Source organism: Periplaneta americana, unplaced genomic scaffold (genome assembly GCF_040183065.1).
Source record: "Periplaneta americana isolate PAMFEO1 unplaced genomic scaffold, P.americana_PAMFEO1_priV1 scaffold_26, whole genome shotgun sequence".
In the NCBI taxonomy this organism is placed as follows: Eukaryota; Metazoa; Arthropoda; class Insecta; order Blattodea; family Blattidae; genus Periplaneta; species Periplaneta americana.
Window position 1 is genome coordinate 241,953 of NW_027185507.1, and position 18,980 is coordinate 260,932.

Below are 18,980 nucleotides of genomic sequence, written 5' to 3' on the forward strand. Positions count from 1 at the left end.
ACGACAAAAATGTTGTAGCATTATTTGTTGGAAACTACCCATATAAGTACTGATTTGGAGAGCGAGGTTTAATGCGAAGTTTTAAATTACACTTTGGTAAAGATGCGATTCCAACATTTTACTAACCCACTGCGGGGTTTCCAGGTTTCAGTACTGCCAATGTATATATTTTTTATTTATGAAATTGTAATATATATTATTATTATTATTATTATTATTATTATTATTATTATTATTATTATTATTATTATTATTATTATTATAACTGTGCATTAAGAAAAGTAAAAATAAAAATTAATGATTTTTTTTATTATGTAATAGAGAGAACAGAAATTACATACCATATGTTTTAAATGTTATATTATTTTTTTTTTTTTTAGTTGGCTACCATGTCTTTATAACTTTATGTACGAAAACAAAGTGTTGTCTTCTGTCCTTGTAGTCAACAGCTGTGTAATTACTAACATTAAGCTTTTGAGTTCTGTCCGCATGCACAGCAATTTTCCAAAATCGATTCGAATGTGCATTGCAGTGCCATCTATAGATAAGAATGTGTACTATGTCATGCCTATGAGTGCTCCAGTGTGAGCAGCATGGTGAAGAGGGAGGGTACTGTACCGTTCGTTTGAACGACTCCGACTCATCACCACTGGTGACTGTTATTTCGGAACTGTTATTTGGAACATAGTATTTTTTCGGAACCGGAACAGTCGGAACTGTTCCGGGAAAAGAACAATTTCGCCCATCACTACTGAATTGTTTTCAAATATATTTAGTTGGCCATATTTCCACTCCCTGTACTCCATTCCATCAACAATGAGGAGCAACTTTATACTCACTCTACGTCCTGTTTCTTGCAAGTAAAAACCGTTGCTTACGAGTAAAAACATGCACAATGCAGTCAATATTTTAAGAAGTGAAACTTTAGCAAATCATTAACAGATTAACCCTATAAATACACAACATTTAAATGAAAATGTATTTGCTGGGCATTTATTCATTACATTTAGAAGTTTAAAAATAAAATTGTTTCGTAGCTATATTGCGGGAGCTAGTACCGCTCACAACACTTCCACAATCAGAACTAATCGCTAAATTGTTCATTTCTTGTCTAACGATACAACAGCGAACGTATTTCTTCCTTTCCCTTAGGCCCGGTTGCATAAAATTCTACTTACAGAACCAATAATAATAGAACTCATAAAGTTGTTGAATGTATAACATCTGTGTGCGTTTCTCAAACATGTTTATTCCACAAACATTCTTTCAATAACTAGTGATTCAAAGCCTGCCATAATGTCTTCTGTTGGCAGTACTGTTCGATAACATATCGAACATTTCACGGTTGTTGTTTTGTTTCTATTGACCACTGCCATCGTGATCTAGACCAGGTCGTAATGCAGGTTGTGTGACGTCATTCGATGAGTCGGGCTTTTCTATTTGAGTATACGGAGCTGAGAGAAAGATATTACTTTATAGCGTGTCACCGCTCAATTTTATTTAGTGTAATGTGTGTATAAGACCCCTTCACACTTCTTATTGCATAATATGTTGCAGAAATAATTACAAAACTGTGTTATTTTAATGTGAACGGAGTTTTACATGGTAACATAACCTGGTTGCATCAACATTTTAAGTTTGGAATGGAAGCTATTTTGAGATTTAATAAAGAAGAATTATTTATATTGTGATTTTAATTTAGCACGTCTACCTTCCTTACTTGTAGGTACAAAATTTACCACAGTCCCTCCTATGAAATTAGTGTATGTACAGTTGTGTGTTAATCTGGTAGGTTAGATAAATACAATTCATTACAACCCAGTAAAGTAGGGGACAAATAAATAATACAATTAAATTTTTATTCAATGTAATATGTGCATAAGTTCCATTTATGTGTTGCATAATGTGGCAGGAATAATAAATAAAACTGTGTTATTTTTATGTGAAGAGAATTTACCATGTTAACATAACCTATCTGCGTCAACATTTTAAGCTTAAGTTGAGAACGAAAACGGTTTTGAGATTTAATAAAGAAGAATATATTTTTAGGATAAACTTCAGAACACGGTTACCGTCCTTACTTATAGGTAGAAAATTCACCACAGTCCCTCATATGAAATGTACATACGTTATATTACTTAGTAGCGCTGAGCTATAGTTCCGGTAATTTCTGAACTGAAAACAGTTGAATTTATTTTTTGTGGAGATGCATTCGATCCTATAAGCAAGGCATATTAAAATCCTGAACGAACCGAACTAATTTATATATGCAAGATGTATGAATACGAAGGGAACTACCTCAGCGCTAGTTTAGCCCTAGTAACATATTAAACTAATCAGACTTCAGACTGGAGTACCGTCTGAAACGAATAAATACAATTGAAGTGTAGACAAATTGCATTTATAAGTTATATGTAGCGTTATGCTTAATTATAATGCATAATTGCGAATATGGAAATAAGGCAAGTACTGATAGAATAAACTTAACCTATAACTTCAACACATTAAAATATGCGTGCGATGCAACTGAAAATTGTTGAAACGTGCATAAATGAATGTGCAAGAATTTCGTAATGAAGCATGAGTGCTTTATTTCAACTAATTACAATTCTAGATACTGTAACAGTAATGAAAACTATAGGGTATAATTTTTCGTAATATACTATATGTATCTCGTTTTTAGTTCAAATTGTGTATATTATCAAACGTCGTATTATTTACTCGTATAATGTAGGTTATTCACAAATAAAAAGGGCGCAATAATTTAAATTTAATAAGACAAATACGTTAAACTAACAATAATGGATTAGACAAGAGTAATATCGGTAACGCTGCACTTCGGCCTAATCACAACTTACTTTACATGCCAGTCAGTGTTTCACTTTCACGTATATATTATTACACATATTTAGCCTACTGTTTATAAGACCAAAATTTGACTTAACCACATAAGGGCGCAATATTTAATCGAAATAAAGGCAGGTATTACACATACGAACTTTGAATGCAACAACGTAATTTTCACACCAAAAATAATATTATACCTTAAATTGCAAGTAAATTGTGTCTCAAGTGTCTCACAATCACTGTTTAAAATTTTACTGACGCAATTACACTGCATTTCAGAGAAATATATGTTATTCTTCATGCACTGCAACTAATTCATATGGTTGAAAGACCGCCTTTCGCGATCAGCTGTTAAGCGAGTCACGTGGTCTGCCTTACGGCCTGTATTAGATCACGATGGCAGTGCTATTGACCCAACAGTTAATGGAACATCTGTGGCTACCATGATTGTTACAACGAGCGTCAAATCATGGCAAGGGTGAGAGGGGAGATCGCATAATTATTCTTGTCCATGTTATGAAAACCTTGTTGAGTAGTGTTATTTTTACCAACCAATCTTTTTAAGATGTTACAGTATTTATTGTATACATTTAAATTTTGATATGCTATATTGCAGCGTTTCTCAAACTATGGTCCGCGGACCACCTGTGGTCCTCGAGGTCTGCCCTTGTGGTCCTTCAAAAAAAGACAGAAGAAACAAAATTCAAACGAACTGAGTATCACTCTAAAGCTGAAAATCCCAGAGTTTGTAAATGACACATGGCAATCGCCTTTCACTTTTTCTCCTAGTACTGACATTTTATGAAATTTATTACCCTACCCCGCTACCGACTTCCCACTCTACTCTAAATAACAAAAGACGGATTTAAAGCATTATGAACATGGTGTGTCTCGCCATCTTTTCCGTGCACATCTGGCGCCGCCCCTGCAACCTAGCCAGGGACCACCCGAATTCGTAACAGAGGACCGAACCTTTTCATGTATTGATGACTTTCTTAATAGTTCTGCCGACACCCGTCTGCACATTGAAATGGGCACGTACACCAATAATACAACTCTGAGGTCACAATTTGAAACTTATTTTCCAAGTAAATGTGACGAATTTTCATACGTTCTTGATCACTTTCATTGCGATATTGAAACTAACAAACTTTCATTGAGTGAAAGAGAACAGTTAATTGAACTCTCGAATGACACCGGACTTAAAATTAAATTCCAAGCGGAAGGTGTGGTTAATTTCTGGACCTCATCACAAGTGAAAAGAGAATATAGTGAACTGTACAATGGTGCTTTAGAGATTGTAATTCAGTTTGCTTCCACGTATCTGTGTGAGAAAGGGTTTTCATCACTATCTCTAATAAAAACAAAGTAGGCTACCGAAATCGACTCGATGTATGTGACGATCTCCGACTTAAGCTTACCTGCATACGTGCAAATATAGAACAACTGTGCAAGAATCGGCAGGCTCATGCATCTCATTAATGTGACTACCAACATTTATTTATTTATTTATTTTGTCAATAAGTTAAAGTTTATCCAAACTCTTATAGCCTTGAATTATTAAAGAAACAAAATTGAATTATATTCTATTAACATTAGCTTAATTAGTTAATATCAATATAAAATTAATTTAATTTTATTAATTTTAATTAATTCTATTTTAAAATATAAGTATACTGGTAGACTATTAAAATATGCTACAAAAATGATAAATTTGCTTTCGAAGGGAACAAGAGTAACGTGGTCCGCGGAACTGTTCCGACTTAAAAAAGTGGTCCCCACTTCAAAAACTTTTGACAAACGCTGCTATATTGCATTTCGTCGTCATTAGACAGCTCAAATTTTGCTTTTGATACTTCTTTCGGCTATTGCTATGTATTGCATAATGTATAATCTGAAGAGGGTTGTACTCAATATTGATTTAACCTTGTTGTGGTCCAATTTCGTTTCGTTGGTACCAGGAATTTTGTTTATCCATAGAACTGCTATCCATTGTTGTATTGAACTTGTATAGCATGCAATCGTATTTTGTATTTCCTTGATTTTTAGTAAACATTGTTAACAGAGGAGGAGAGAAGTATATTGCTATACAACCAATGGAATGAGGCCATACTTCTCTCCAGTCGGCCTGGTTGGCTCAGTTGGTATAGCGCTCGCTTTCTATACCCGAGGTTGCGGGTTTGATCCCGAGTCAGATCGATGGAATTTAAGTGTGCTTAAATGCGACAGGATCATGTCAGTAGATTTACTGGCATGTAAAAGAACTCTTGAGGGACAAAATCTCGGCACACCGCCGTCGCTGACATAACCTCGGCAATTGCGAGCGTCGTTAAATAAAACATAACACTTTTTAACTTCTCTCCATCTTTGCAGGTACCGTTTATGTCTACTGTCAGACATTATGGAACGGAGTATACTCAAAAAATGAAGTTCTAAGACGGCGCAGAGTGCAGAAGAATAGTCACACAGCAGACTGCATGAAGCACTGGACACGCCTGCTGAATTCCATGGCTGCAACACGTTTTTGGAGTTTTAGAAAGTATCTATCGGCAAACGACAGTCAACACGCAACGCACTTCTGCACCGGTACACAACAACTGCACTGCTGTCCGCAGTCCCTAGCGCCCCGGCAGCTGGCGAGTGAAGTGACAGGCCAACAATCATAGTTACGTCATAGGAAAATTCAAATTCATTCAGTCATTCTGAAATTAAGTATATAATTTTGCTATTGTATTTATGTTATATTCATGTATTAATTTAGATAAATTCACAGTATTCTTCTTCGTGCACTGTTACGCAGCTACGGTTGGTTTGTTTGCTCTGTCTTGTGCACTCGTAAGCTTAACACGCGCAGACTGAATATGGCCCAGACTGTATGAAACGGTCATAATCAATCCGCGTTCTGTTCACATAGAGCAGCTTTACATATTTACTGTGTATAAGAAAAAACGTTATAATTGTGGTACGCCCCCTGTCACTCCTATTATATACAGTATATATATATATATATATATATATATATATATATATAATACATACAGGGACATCATTTTATTTTTACTTCAATTTTTATTGTACCTGAGTTTTTGAATGTAGTTCACTCCCACTCCTTCTACTAGTAAACTTCCAACCGTTCACGACACAGAGCCGAGGGTGCGTAAGCAGTACTGAGTTAGTGACTATAGTACGTTCCAGAAATATGTTCGCGTTTTCCAGTGACGGAAGAGCTTTCAATATTGAATCATATTTTCGCACAGGCACTGTCGTCCGTTTGCCTACGTCGCATCTCGGTTTCCCCCACCTGCTTCTGTTCGCCCCTCTGTAAAGTCTAGTAGCTGGGCTATCTTAGCTCTTTTCTGAAAACATTTTCTGTTAAGAATTGGACGTCTACTTAGTATTATACAAGTGTTTAAAATAACTTCAATAAAAGGGCCTCGTTAAGTAATTAACTGTCACGTGATTCCCCCCTCCCCTTTCTTCGACCCTGCGACAAAACCACTTGGACGGACAGTAGATAGCATGTCTGAGTAATTTAATCTTTTCGGATCGGGCAGAAGTGAAGATTGAATTTACAGTACGTAAGGTACTCTTTTATAGAGTAGGTACAGAATTATTTCAACATGAGTTACTAGTACGAAGGACGAAACTGGTAATTGGAATTAGGTACAATAGTCTATAGTGCGATAATATGCACAAAAGAACTGAAGCCTGTATCGAAATGAACGGCCACCATTTTCAAAAATGTGTTTAAATATCCATATTATGATTATTTTTCAATTTAATTTCATTCTCTACACTGTACGCTAATGTGCTGTAGACAGTATAATATACACTGCATAATTAATACGTCCGAATGGATAGCTCAATTTGTGAGTAAAAACACTAAGTGTTAATATAGTACTGTATCTTGATTAAACAAAAACCTAATGAAAATTATCAAACTCAAAATTGCGATATTTCCTAGTTTACATAAATGGATGAACTACTTTTCTTCCCTCCTATACCTAGTAAAGTCATTTGTATTTTACGCCAGTATCATCGAACTCCAGTCGTGGAAGGGGTAGCAAGCGGTGTTTCTTGTTTCAATCGTTAATAGAAAGGTATAGCCAGATTAATATTAAAAATGTTAGTAAAATAAAATGATGTCCCTATGTGTGTGTGTGTGTATATATATATATATATATATATATATATATATATATATATATATATATATATATATATATAGACACACACACACACTACTGTGCAAAAGTCTTAGGCACCGAATGCAATACGTTTATATTGTGTCCTAGTTCCTAGACTTGAGAATGAAAGTGGTGTAAAACAAGTTAGAATGAAGTCTTAGTGGTGAAATAAGTACAAGAATTCGTCTCCGTCACGAAAACCAAGCTTAATGTAAAACCATGGAAACAGCAGATTCCTTTATAGACCCATCACACAACCATCGCTCGGGTATATTGAGTGCTGTGTTTGCAAATTGCATATAAACAGAACAAGTTGTAGTCAGTGCTGTGTACTAGATGAAATGAATGTGTTTCTTTAAGAGTAGAACAACATTGAAGTTAGTGATAGACAAGTCTCTTCTTAGCAGGTTGAACAAGAAAAAAAAAAGCAGCTATGGTAAAAGTTTCAGTTGAATGGGATACAAAATTTGCGTTTTGAGTGAGCAGTATCATTGTCAAGCAAGTATTGCATTACAAACTGTGTATCGCGTTGCGCAGTACAGGAGATTCTGAGGGAAAAGCTACAGTTGGGGACAGTAGATGATCGAAAGCGGACTGGCAGACCCAAGAAATTGACCGCAAGGTATGAACAATATCTGAAAGTGACAGCCCTGAGAAGTAGAGCAGCTTCAAGTGCACAACTGGCAGCAGAACTTTCTGAAAACTGCAATACTACAGTACATGCCTCTACAGTATGACGGTCACTCATCAAAAGTGGTCTTCATGGACGTGTTACTGCAAAAAACCTTTCTTACGGAAGGGTAATAGGACAAGGCGATTATCATCCGCAAGAGAACACACACTATAGGGAGACAACAATGGAAACAAGTCCTTTGGAGCGACGAATCAAAATTCGAAATCTTCGGAAGTCAGCGAAGGCACGATGTCAAGCTGAAGAATGGAGAACGATTGGAGGAGGCATGCTGCAACCAACTATGAAACACGGGGTGGCAGTGTGCAAGTATGGAGTTCAAGGTGAGCTGACAGCTGTTAAATACAAACAAATATTGATTCATCATGCAATGCCGTAAGGTTTGTGATTAATTGGACAATGATCCTAAGCACACAGAAAATATAGTGAAAACCTACTTGCAGCAAAAACAAGGTATAGGAGATGTTCAGCTGTTGGACTGGCCTCCTCAAAGTCCAGATTTAAATATTATAGAGTGTCTTTGGCATTATCTGGGCAAAGAGAAGGTGAAAAAGCAGCCAAAGTCTGCAACTACATTGCGGCTGGTGGAGGAATATTCCTGTCACAGTTCTCCAGAAATTGCAAGAAAGTATACCTAAGAGAATTCAAGAGATATTGTTGGCTAAAGGCGGCCACACATCATATTAGTGTCATGAACCTACTCAGAGACTCTTGTGTGTGATATTGCTTTTTTCTGTGTTTTCTAAATACTTTGGTAATAAATACTTTATTTTTCATGGTAATTTTGTTCTTTTTTCTTGCAATTTTTATTATTATTATTATTATTATTATTATTATTATTATTATTATTATTATTATTATTATTATATACAGTATCAGTTCAATCACTCGACGTTGGCGTTTGACAGTATTAGGATCCATCACACTCCAAGGAAGTAATATTCTAGACCAGCACTGGGCACAAAGGAGAAGTGAACAGGAACTCATTGCTCCCATGTGCTTTTCGATTGCACTGCCTTATAAACAACGGACAGCAGGCACTGTGCACCAGTGAAGGATTTCAGGCAACCAGCAAAAGCCGAAAGTTGGTGAAATCCTTATACAGGGACATCATTTTATTTTTACTAACATTTTTAATTTTAACTTGCCTATACCTCTGGATCAACGCCGTTTGCTACCCCCTTCCTCGACTGGAGTTCGATGATACTGGCGTAAAATACAAATGACTTTACTAGGTATAGGAGGGAAGAAAAGTAGTTAATCCGTTTACGTAAACTAGGAAATATTGCGCTTTTGAGTTTGATTATTTTCATTAGGTTTTTGTTTAATCAAAATATAGTACAGTATTAACAATGAGTGTTTTTACTCACTAACTGAGCTGTCCATGTGGACGTATTCATTATGCAGTGTATATTATACTGTCTACAGCACATTAGCGTACAATATAGGGAATGAAGTTAAATTGAAAAATAATCATAATATCGATATTTAAACACATTTTTGAAAATGGTGGCCGTTCATTTCGATACAGACTTCAGTTCTAATGTGCATATTATCGCACTATAGACTATTGTACCTAGTCCCAATTACCAGTTTCGTTCTTCGTACTAGTAGCTCATGTTGAAATAATTCTGTACCTACTCTATAAAAGAGTACCTTACGTACTGTAAGTTCAATCTTCACTTCTGCCCGACCCGAAAATATAAAATTACTCAGACATATACTATCTACTGTCCGTCCAAGTGGTTATGTCGTAGGGTCGTAGAAAGGGAGGAAATCACGTGACAATTAATTACTTAACGAGGCCCTTTTATTTAAGTCATTTTAAACAGTTGTATAATATTACGTAGACGTCCAATTCATAACAGAAATTAATGTTCTCAGAAAAGAGCTAAGACAGCCCAGCCACTAGCTGGCGAATAAAAGCTGGTGGGGGAAACCGGGATACGACGTAGGCAAATGGACGACAGTATCTGAGCGAAAATGATTCAATATTGAAAGCTCTTTCGTCACTGGAAAACGTGAACATATTTTTGGAACGTACTGTTTACTGTGACCGTAAGGCTACTATGGATCTGTATGGAGGACGGTTGAACTTCATTAGTAGAAGGGGTGGGAGTGAAGTACATTCAAAAACTCAGGTACAATAAAAATTGAAGTAAAATAAAATGATGTCCCTGTACAATGCTTACTTTCCCTTGTGCTCGTCGGTGGAGTGGGGATCTGCAGTCTCAATCGAGTTGTGAGTGCCCGGGCCTGATCAAGTTCCTTTTGGCGATACCGAAGATACTATAACCACCATCCAAATCTTATAACTAAAACTTACAATTTAGAAAGTTCAACAAAAATAATGGCTTTTAAGGGTAGACAACCCGTGAGAAGTAAGATTTACATCGCAAATTAAGCTTTCAGGTATAACTCCCTATACAGTTGATTTGAATAATTTCGAAGGAAAAATTGTTCCGGAGCCGGGTATCGAATCCGGGACCTTTGGCTAAACGGACGATCGCTCTACCAACTGAGCTACCCGGGAACTCTACCAGACACCGATCCAATTTTTCCCTCTATATCCACAGACCTGAAAGTGGACTGACAACCGTCAAGCAACCAACACTGAGTGCACACTAACTCTGTGTGACTTAAATTGTGGTTTTATGTTAACGAACAGTGACGTGTATTATGCAAATCAAGCTTTCAGGTATAACTCCCTGTAAAGTTGCTCTGATAATATAATTTGCATTATACACGTCTCTGTTCGTTAGCAGAAATCCACAATTAAGTCAGAGTTAGTGTGCACTCAATGTTGGTTGCTTGACGGTTGTCAGCCCACTTTGAGGTATGTGGATATAGAGGGGAAAATTGGATCGGTGTCTGGTAGAGTTCCCTGATAGAGCGTTGATACGTTTAACCAAAGGTCCAGGATTCGATACTCGGCCCCAGAACAATTTTTCCTTTGAAATTATTCAAGATTTACATCGATAATTTCATACTGGATCAGATCCACTGCTTCAGATATTTAGGTTACACCCTAGCGTACAATGAAGAGTGACATTTTGAAAATGGTGGCCGTTCATGTCGATACAGGCTTCAGTTCTTTTGTGTATATTATCGCACTGTAGACCATTGCATCTAATTCCAATTGCCAGTTTCGTCCTTCATACTTAGTAACTCATGTTGAAATAATTCTGTACCTACTCTATAAAAGAGTACCTTACGTACTGAAAATTCAATCTTCACTTCTGCCCGACCCGCACAGATAAAATTACTCAGACATGCTATCTACTGTCCGTCCAAGTGGTTATGTCGCAGGGTCGTAGAAAGGGGGGAAATCACATGACAGTTAATTACTTAACGAGGCCCTTTTATTTAAGTTATTTTAAACAGTTGTATAATATTACGTAGACGTCCAATTCCTAGAAGAAATTAATGTTTTCAGAAAAGAGCCAAGACAGCCCAGCCACTAGCCTTTATAGAGGGGCGAGCAGAAGCGGGTGAGGGAAATCGCGATGCGATGTAGTCAAACGGACGACAGTATCTGTGCGAAAATATGTTTCAATATTAAAAGCTCTTTCGTCACTGAAAAACGCGAACATATTTCTGGAACGTACTATACTTACTAACTCAGTACTGTTTACTGAATGCGGCCTTGGTTCTGTGTGGAGGACAGTTGGAACTTCATTAGTAGAAGGGGTGGGAGTGAAGTATATTAAAAAACTCAGGTACAATAAAAATTTAAGTAAAAATAAAATGATGTCCCTGTACAAGACTTGAAATATAATTTTTTTTTTTTGTCAAGACCAGTTCTCTGCTATGGCAGTGAAGCCTGGACTATTCGACTCTAAGACGACCGACGATTGACCGCTACAGAAATGAGACTTGTACGAAAAACTGCTGGCTGTAGTCTTCTGGATCAGAAGAGGAACAATGACTGCAGACGAATTAGAAATATCATAACACCAACTGTACAATATCTAGCCTACAGCGATGCGGACAAAGCTGACTTCAGCACGTGGAGCTTCCCTGCACACACGAGGGAGAGACCGCCCTACAGCACGGGGCTTACTGCTTCACGCACGAGGCAGCTACTCGGCTTCGAGTTTCTCGAGGGCACGCGTCCTCTTGCGCCTTTGATTAGTACAGTGATATAGAATACAACGTAGTTTTTAAAACTGCAGGATATTCAAAGGTTTTAAAGACATTTTCATTATCATCGACACCAAAGTTACTGAAATGGCATAGATAATAAGGACGACGATGATATTATTATTATTATTATTATTATTATTATTATTATTATTATTATTATTATTAACCGTGCCCGCGCGCTTCGCTGCACTTGTTATAAATAAATATCATTGACTTAAATGTGTTATACTTCCAAATACAGCTTTGTTATTGTTAGTTAACAAATAATTTTCTCCTGAATTACGTTCAAAGTTGTATTTAGAACTATGAATGTAACTGTTATTACCATGCAATGGGTTCTGGAGTTGTTCGATTAATTCTACTTTTAAGCTTGGTATTATGTTAGACCTAACAGCGTCTGAAATAGAGTATATTTGTAAGAACTGAGGGTTGTTACTCTCAGTTGGAAGAAGTTTTGTCACCGAACGATACCATTTGAAATAAGGTGTTGCACTGCCCTATATTATTTAAAACGTGTGTTGATAACAGATGTTCTGCTGTAAGCACCTACCTAAGTTTCTAATTGGTTGTGAGGGCTCTTGAATCTCAGGAAGAAAAACTTTTCCAGCAGCGCAACGTATTCAAGGCTAATTTACAAACATGTTAAACGAATTATTCTTGCAACGGAAACGGATGCTCCCTAGACCAAATAGTCGTATTTCAATTATGTAATTACTTCATAGTTTCATCTGGTATGATGTTATGACTGAGGCACCTATGTTGTTAATTGTTTTTATTGTAACATTTGGCCGTAACTGACCGAATATATAAGATCTCGCGCTCAGAGGGATCTGAGATGGCCTACAAACCACAAGTCATGCTGAAGATGTTTCTTTGTTAATTATTCAATGTGGAGTATTGTGCACTACATAGAACAGTTACCTATTAAGTATACATTGCCATGGCTCACCCAAATACGTAATTAAGCAATATGTACTGTTATGTTACTGAATAATTAATACCTAATATGTGCCACGTGTATATTTGTAAAATTATTCCATCTCTGGCTTTCATTCTTTCATAAAAAACGCAACGCAAATCAGACATCAAATTTCAGTACGGTACCTCCAAATAGCATTAACTTTAACTGCAGTACATATAGCTAATTATTAGTTTCGACACTATACAAAATTTGCTGTGCCTAAGGTTCTATTTAGTCCTACCTTATATGCATTTGTGTCCAGTCCTCGATTCACCCATGAGCTTCTGTAATGACATAAAGCCTACGTCCATCTAAAGGAACTACACTTTCCAATGATGAAAGAATTATTTAAATCTATTAAATAGTTTCCTGAGATTGCCTCATACAAACACACAATTTCTCTCTCTTTATAATATAATAACATTTATAGTCGCGACGCTGTTATTCCCGGCGTGACTCCTCCTCTTTGCTTACGTCTTAGGAAGTGAAGGCTCTATAAAGTCTAGGTAGGTAGTAATGTTCGCCATTTTTGTTCTTTCGTTGCCGAGTTACCAGACGAGGGATCTATTTGCCACACCGTTAAACATTATCATGTCGTAGATCCTATGATAATAAATCAAACGCTCTGTAATTCAGTAAATAATTGGGCAGCAAATAACGTTCTCGTGTGCTTTCTGCGGACGCCAACGAAAGAGCCAAGTATTTATCCAGCCTTAGGAAATGCTTAACACCTTCATCAGCGAATCACAAGACGCACACGTTTAAATGTAGCCGACCTGCAACGTGATTGGCTGCCGGAAATTAGAGCGACGGGACTATAGCATATTATAAACACATATATCATGTCATCCGTATAATAATTCGATTGTTGTCCAAGGATTCCAAGGCCGCCTTAAATAAATGCAGACTCATTTGTTTCATCTTTATTACCCGTATTTTAATCTGACCTGGTCATGATATAAAAAGCATTGTTATTTTAAAACAGATATATCTCGCCACATGGTAATGCAGAACTCCTGCACGGAAATATTATGGACTTCGGCACAGCATAATGATATCAGCCCCATCAGTATTTTGCATGGAATAAAACTTATGGCAAATCGTTTTTTTAAGAAACTTTTGTTATGTAATATTTTTCATAAAAATCAATAATAAGCGAGATATTTCGATTCATTCAATTAAGGCCCCCTTATAACCCCCCTTTTACATAAAGTATGCTGAATGCTATATAGCCTATAATCTAAGTTACAACGAACTAAATTTATATTCTAATTTTCACATAAATCGGTTCAGCCATTATCGCATGAAAAGGTAACAAACATCAGACATACAAACAAAAATTAAAAAAAAAGCGATTTTCGGTTTCAGGATGATTAATTATACATGTTGACGCCAATTATTTTTGAAAAATCGAAATTACCAGAAAAATTTCGGCTACAGATTTATTGTTAGTATAGATTATTATTATTATTATTATTATTATTATTATTATTATTTTAAATACAAGGCGGCCTTAGGAAATAGTAGGCTACAAAATAAAAATACAATTATCAAAACATATGCATAACTACGAAATTGTATTTATGGCAGTCAGATGTAGCTACATGAATTGCCATTTTATATCTTGCATATAACATTACGCAAATGACCTCCATCGGCATTGATGCATTGCTGCAAGCGGTATGGAAAGTTTCTCATGACAAGTTGAATCAATGTTGACGCGCTCTATTTTATTAATTTCTCTGTGTTCGTTTTGTAATAATTATCCACTGAAGTTCAGTAGGTTAAAATTTTATTCGGCAATTTTAAATGTATGATTGAATGGTATGATTGGTGAAACCACAGTCTACTATATACGGTCGAGAAGCTTGGGGTGATTTTTTGCATTTCTTGCGATAGTTGCTAGCCGCTTGGAGCGCTGTGTGTACTAGGAACAATAGACTGTGTCACTGCCATCGTGATCTAATACAGGCCGTAAGGCAGACCACGTGACTCGCTTAACCCGATCACGAAGGGCGGCGTTTCAACCATATAAGTTAATTGGAATGCATAAAGAGTAACATATATTTCTCTAAAATGTAGTGTAATTGCATTAATAAAATTTAAAACAATGATTTTGTTATTTTAGGTGGTTATTTAACGACGCTGTATCAACTACTAGGTTATTTAGCGTCGATGAGATTGGTGATAGCGAGATGACATTTGGCGAGATGAGGCCGAGGATTCGCCATAGATTGCCTTGCATTCACATTAAGGTTGGGGAAAACCTCGGAAAAAACCCAACCAGGTAATCAGCCCAAGCGGGGATCGAACCCGCGCCCGAACGCAACTTCAGACCGGCAGGCAAGCGCGTTAACCGACTGAACCACGCCGGTGGCTTTAAAATAATGATTAGGAGACACTTCAGACATAATTCCTTGCGAGTTAAGGTGTAATATTATTTTTGGTGTGAAAATTACGTTGTTCGTATGGGTAATAGACCTACCTGCCTTTATTTCGATTAAATATTGCGAAATTCTTGTACATTCATTTATGCACGATTCAATAATTTTCAGTTGCACCGCACGGATATTTAGATATATTAAAATTACAGGTTATGTTTACTGTCCCAGTTGCCCCTTTCTGTCTAATTTTAGTGGTCTCCAATGCTCTGCCATTCATATGGAAATATTATAGGTTATGTTTACTATAGCTTATATTCCTAAATTCGCAATTATACATTATAATTAAGCATAATGTCATGTATGATACTCCGCACATTCAATTTGTCTGTATTTTAATACTACAATTGAGTACTGAATTATTGTATTTATCTACTACCTAAGAGACGCAGTAACAATCGTACGTACACTAATTTCATAAGTGTGGTATGATAAATTTTCTGTCTTTATCAAGGAAGGTAGATGTGCTATATTAAAATCACAAAATAAATTCTTTTTTATTAAACTTCAAAATAGCTTCCATTCTAAACTTAAAATGTTGATGCGAAAAGATTATGTTAACATGTAAAATTCTCTCCACATTAAAATAACATAGTTATGTAATTATTTCTGCAACATATTATGCAACAAGGAGTAAAGGGAAGTTATGGACACATTACACTAAATAAAACTTAGCTATGATACGCAATAAAGTTATAATATAATAATTCACTGAGTTCCATACACTAAAATAGAAAGCCGAACATATATTATGGCCTGGTCTAGATCGAAAAGACATTGACTCTGCCGTATTTCGCATTGTTGTGAAAAGTTGTGTAAACTGTGAAATGTTCGTTATCGGTTGTAATATCTGTAAATGGCTAAAATACAATAATTTGAATAATAATATGGGACAAGGAGACGTTTCTGGTACTATAAATATTGTAAGAAAAAGAGGTCAGAGTTATCCTTCTTCCGAAAGATCCAGGAAGGTGAGTTTATAAAATATAATATATACTTTATGAAAATAATATATAAACCTTATGTATTTCGTATTTCAATAGGGGAAGGAAGGTGTTAATTTTTCAAAACAACATGATATCAAAAGTACAATACATTTTATCGTCTGCTAGGGAAAGAGTCTGTGACGAGGTGATAGTAGCGATCCTGGTGGCTAGCAACTATCTATGGATGCATGTTTCAACTGTCTATATTTGCATATTTAAAGTATTGAGCTTCGCAACTGTATATACTAAACTGTGGTGAAACTAAGACTGAAGTACTTCCGGTGGTTTCGGAAATAAAAATTCTTGAATTTATAAGGTATTTTTTTGTGGAATTGCAATTGATATGTGCAAGGCATAAAATTAGCCTAAACTAAACAAACTTAACCTGTTACAGATTCGTGTACGCAAGGCGTTTCCATCATATCTTTAAAATTACCTTTCAGTCTTGTTCATTTTTATGTTTATAGCATTTAAACAGTTTACTGAAAACATAAATGAAAGACTCGGCAATTTAATTCTTAAAAGAGAGACTTCATTCAAAAATAATAAAAGTGGAATTGCAATAAGTAGGAATACGTGTAACCACCAACGCGTCACACGGGAAATGTCACGTGATCACTCCAACGAACTATGAAAGGCACTGTGGGACCTGTGTCCACCTTTCCGACCAAATTCTGTCCTTCCTTATAATTAAATGAAGAATTAGTGGCGGTTCCTCGGGGGAGGGAAGGGAGGAACGTCCTCCTCACGTTTTTCTTCTTTCGAAAGTAAATACCAAATGAAATATATGCCTTGAAATTCGACGAAAATTCGATAATTTTTAAGTTCACAACTATAAGAAAACCCAGGTTGATCGAGTTTTAAACAATGCGCACTCATGTGCTGCTAGAAAACTGTAAGAAAGATGCGAGATTGTTTGTGTGGAGGAAAGTCAATCCTTTCCTCCTTTACTGCAGTTAGCACACATAGACAACAGCGCACTAGCGGCCAGAGATAAAGCAGAGTTTTAAAGCACCTAAATGAACGGATAGGGAGGAGATCGTCCTCTGAATCAGGCATGGGCGGGAAATAGGAACCGCCTGGTCGTGCAGCAAGCTCGCTACCGCTGTCATCTAACGATGCTGCATTCAACCAGACTATAACACATCTAGGAGGATGCGCAATAAAAACAGTTTTAACGCAAAGCTATGAAATACACCATATAAACTTTTTTTAAAATTATAAATCAAAATATATTATTCATTCCACTTTATATAAGCTACTATTCATGGTTTGAAGCTTTCGAGGATATCTGAAAGTTGAAGTTGGATTTATATAAAACAAAGAGGAAATAGTTCTACATTATTATCGCAGAGCTTTTTGGTCCCTGAAATTCACTTCCATTCATTGCCTACTAGACAGGGCAACAGCCAAGTTGTCAGTTTTGTACAGATATATTTGAAATTGAAAGTACTCCAAACTACATTATTTTTAACGTAAGAAAAATTAATCGGCCACCGGCAGCTTTGAACAATAATGGTAGTATGACTTTACAAGAACTGATATTCTTAAAAAGTGTGTGATACTGAACTTGTAAAATGTACATGTGGCAACACAGACCACGTGGGTGGGTGCAGTGTTCTCGCTTTCCTAACAGATTATTTCTCATTCCCATTTCCGTAAAACGGTTCCAGTTATGTGTTAGTAGCTAGTCTCTTCCAACACGTGTGATGCTGTAGTGTGCGCGAAAAATGCTGCGAGGTTGTGAATTTCCTTGTAATTGTTAATTTGTGCAATTATTCAACAATGAATGGAAGTGAAAACACATCATATTTTGGATAATTTAGGAAATTCAGTTTACAAGAACAGATTATTGCTATACAAAAAGGAAGGCCAACCCCAACACTACCTGGTCTTACATGTATGCTTGTAGGCTAATTTGTAGCATGTTTCATTCAAGGTGTCATTTTGCGCTGTCAATTTCTTACCTCCTCTTAAGAAATATGCAGGATCCGCCACTGTCAAGAATAGGACAGCAGTGGGATTGTTACGCGGTAATAAAATAAATATTCGCACATACTGGACTGCCTTTCCACAGCTGTGAATGTATAAAAGCATATTCCACAATGCGATTACGTATTGCGCAAAGCTGGTGCGTTTTGCTTAATAAGTCATGGCCGCAATTTCGACAAAGCTAGCGGACGTCACCGTGGACACGAAGAAGGCTTTTCTATAGCACGCAACACTCAAACTTCCTACTCGAATATTTTGTAAGTTCTTCGGTGCAGGAATCTTTGACACGTTAGGTTACATTATTTTTGGTTATGCTCTTCTTATGCCTTGTGTATATGTATCTGTGACAGGTTAGGTTGGGTTAGGTTAGGCCTTTTGTATGCCTTGTATATACTAAGTGAAGTATAATGTGCGTTTCACGTTTATTTTGAAGATTCGCCATGTGATTATCTGACATTCTGCTTACAGTTCGGGAAAACTTGAGAAAACAAACCGAAGCGGTTATCGAAAACACAGATCCACATCAGTAGGGAAGGGAACGCGTGATTAAAGCAGTGTTAAAGTAGTCTTTAAGAATGGCTGTAATATCACAATGATGCAGTTCTACAATAAGAGTAATACCGGACCAAGAACCCTACCTTATACTAAAAAAATATAAAACAAACACTCAGCATTTACTTTGACATAAATTCTAAGGAAGAATTCTCTGGAATAGTCCGAATTCACGTT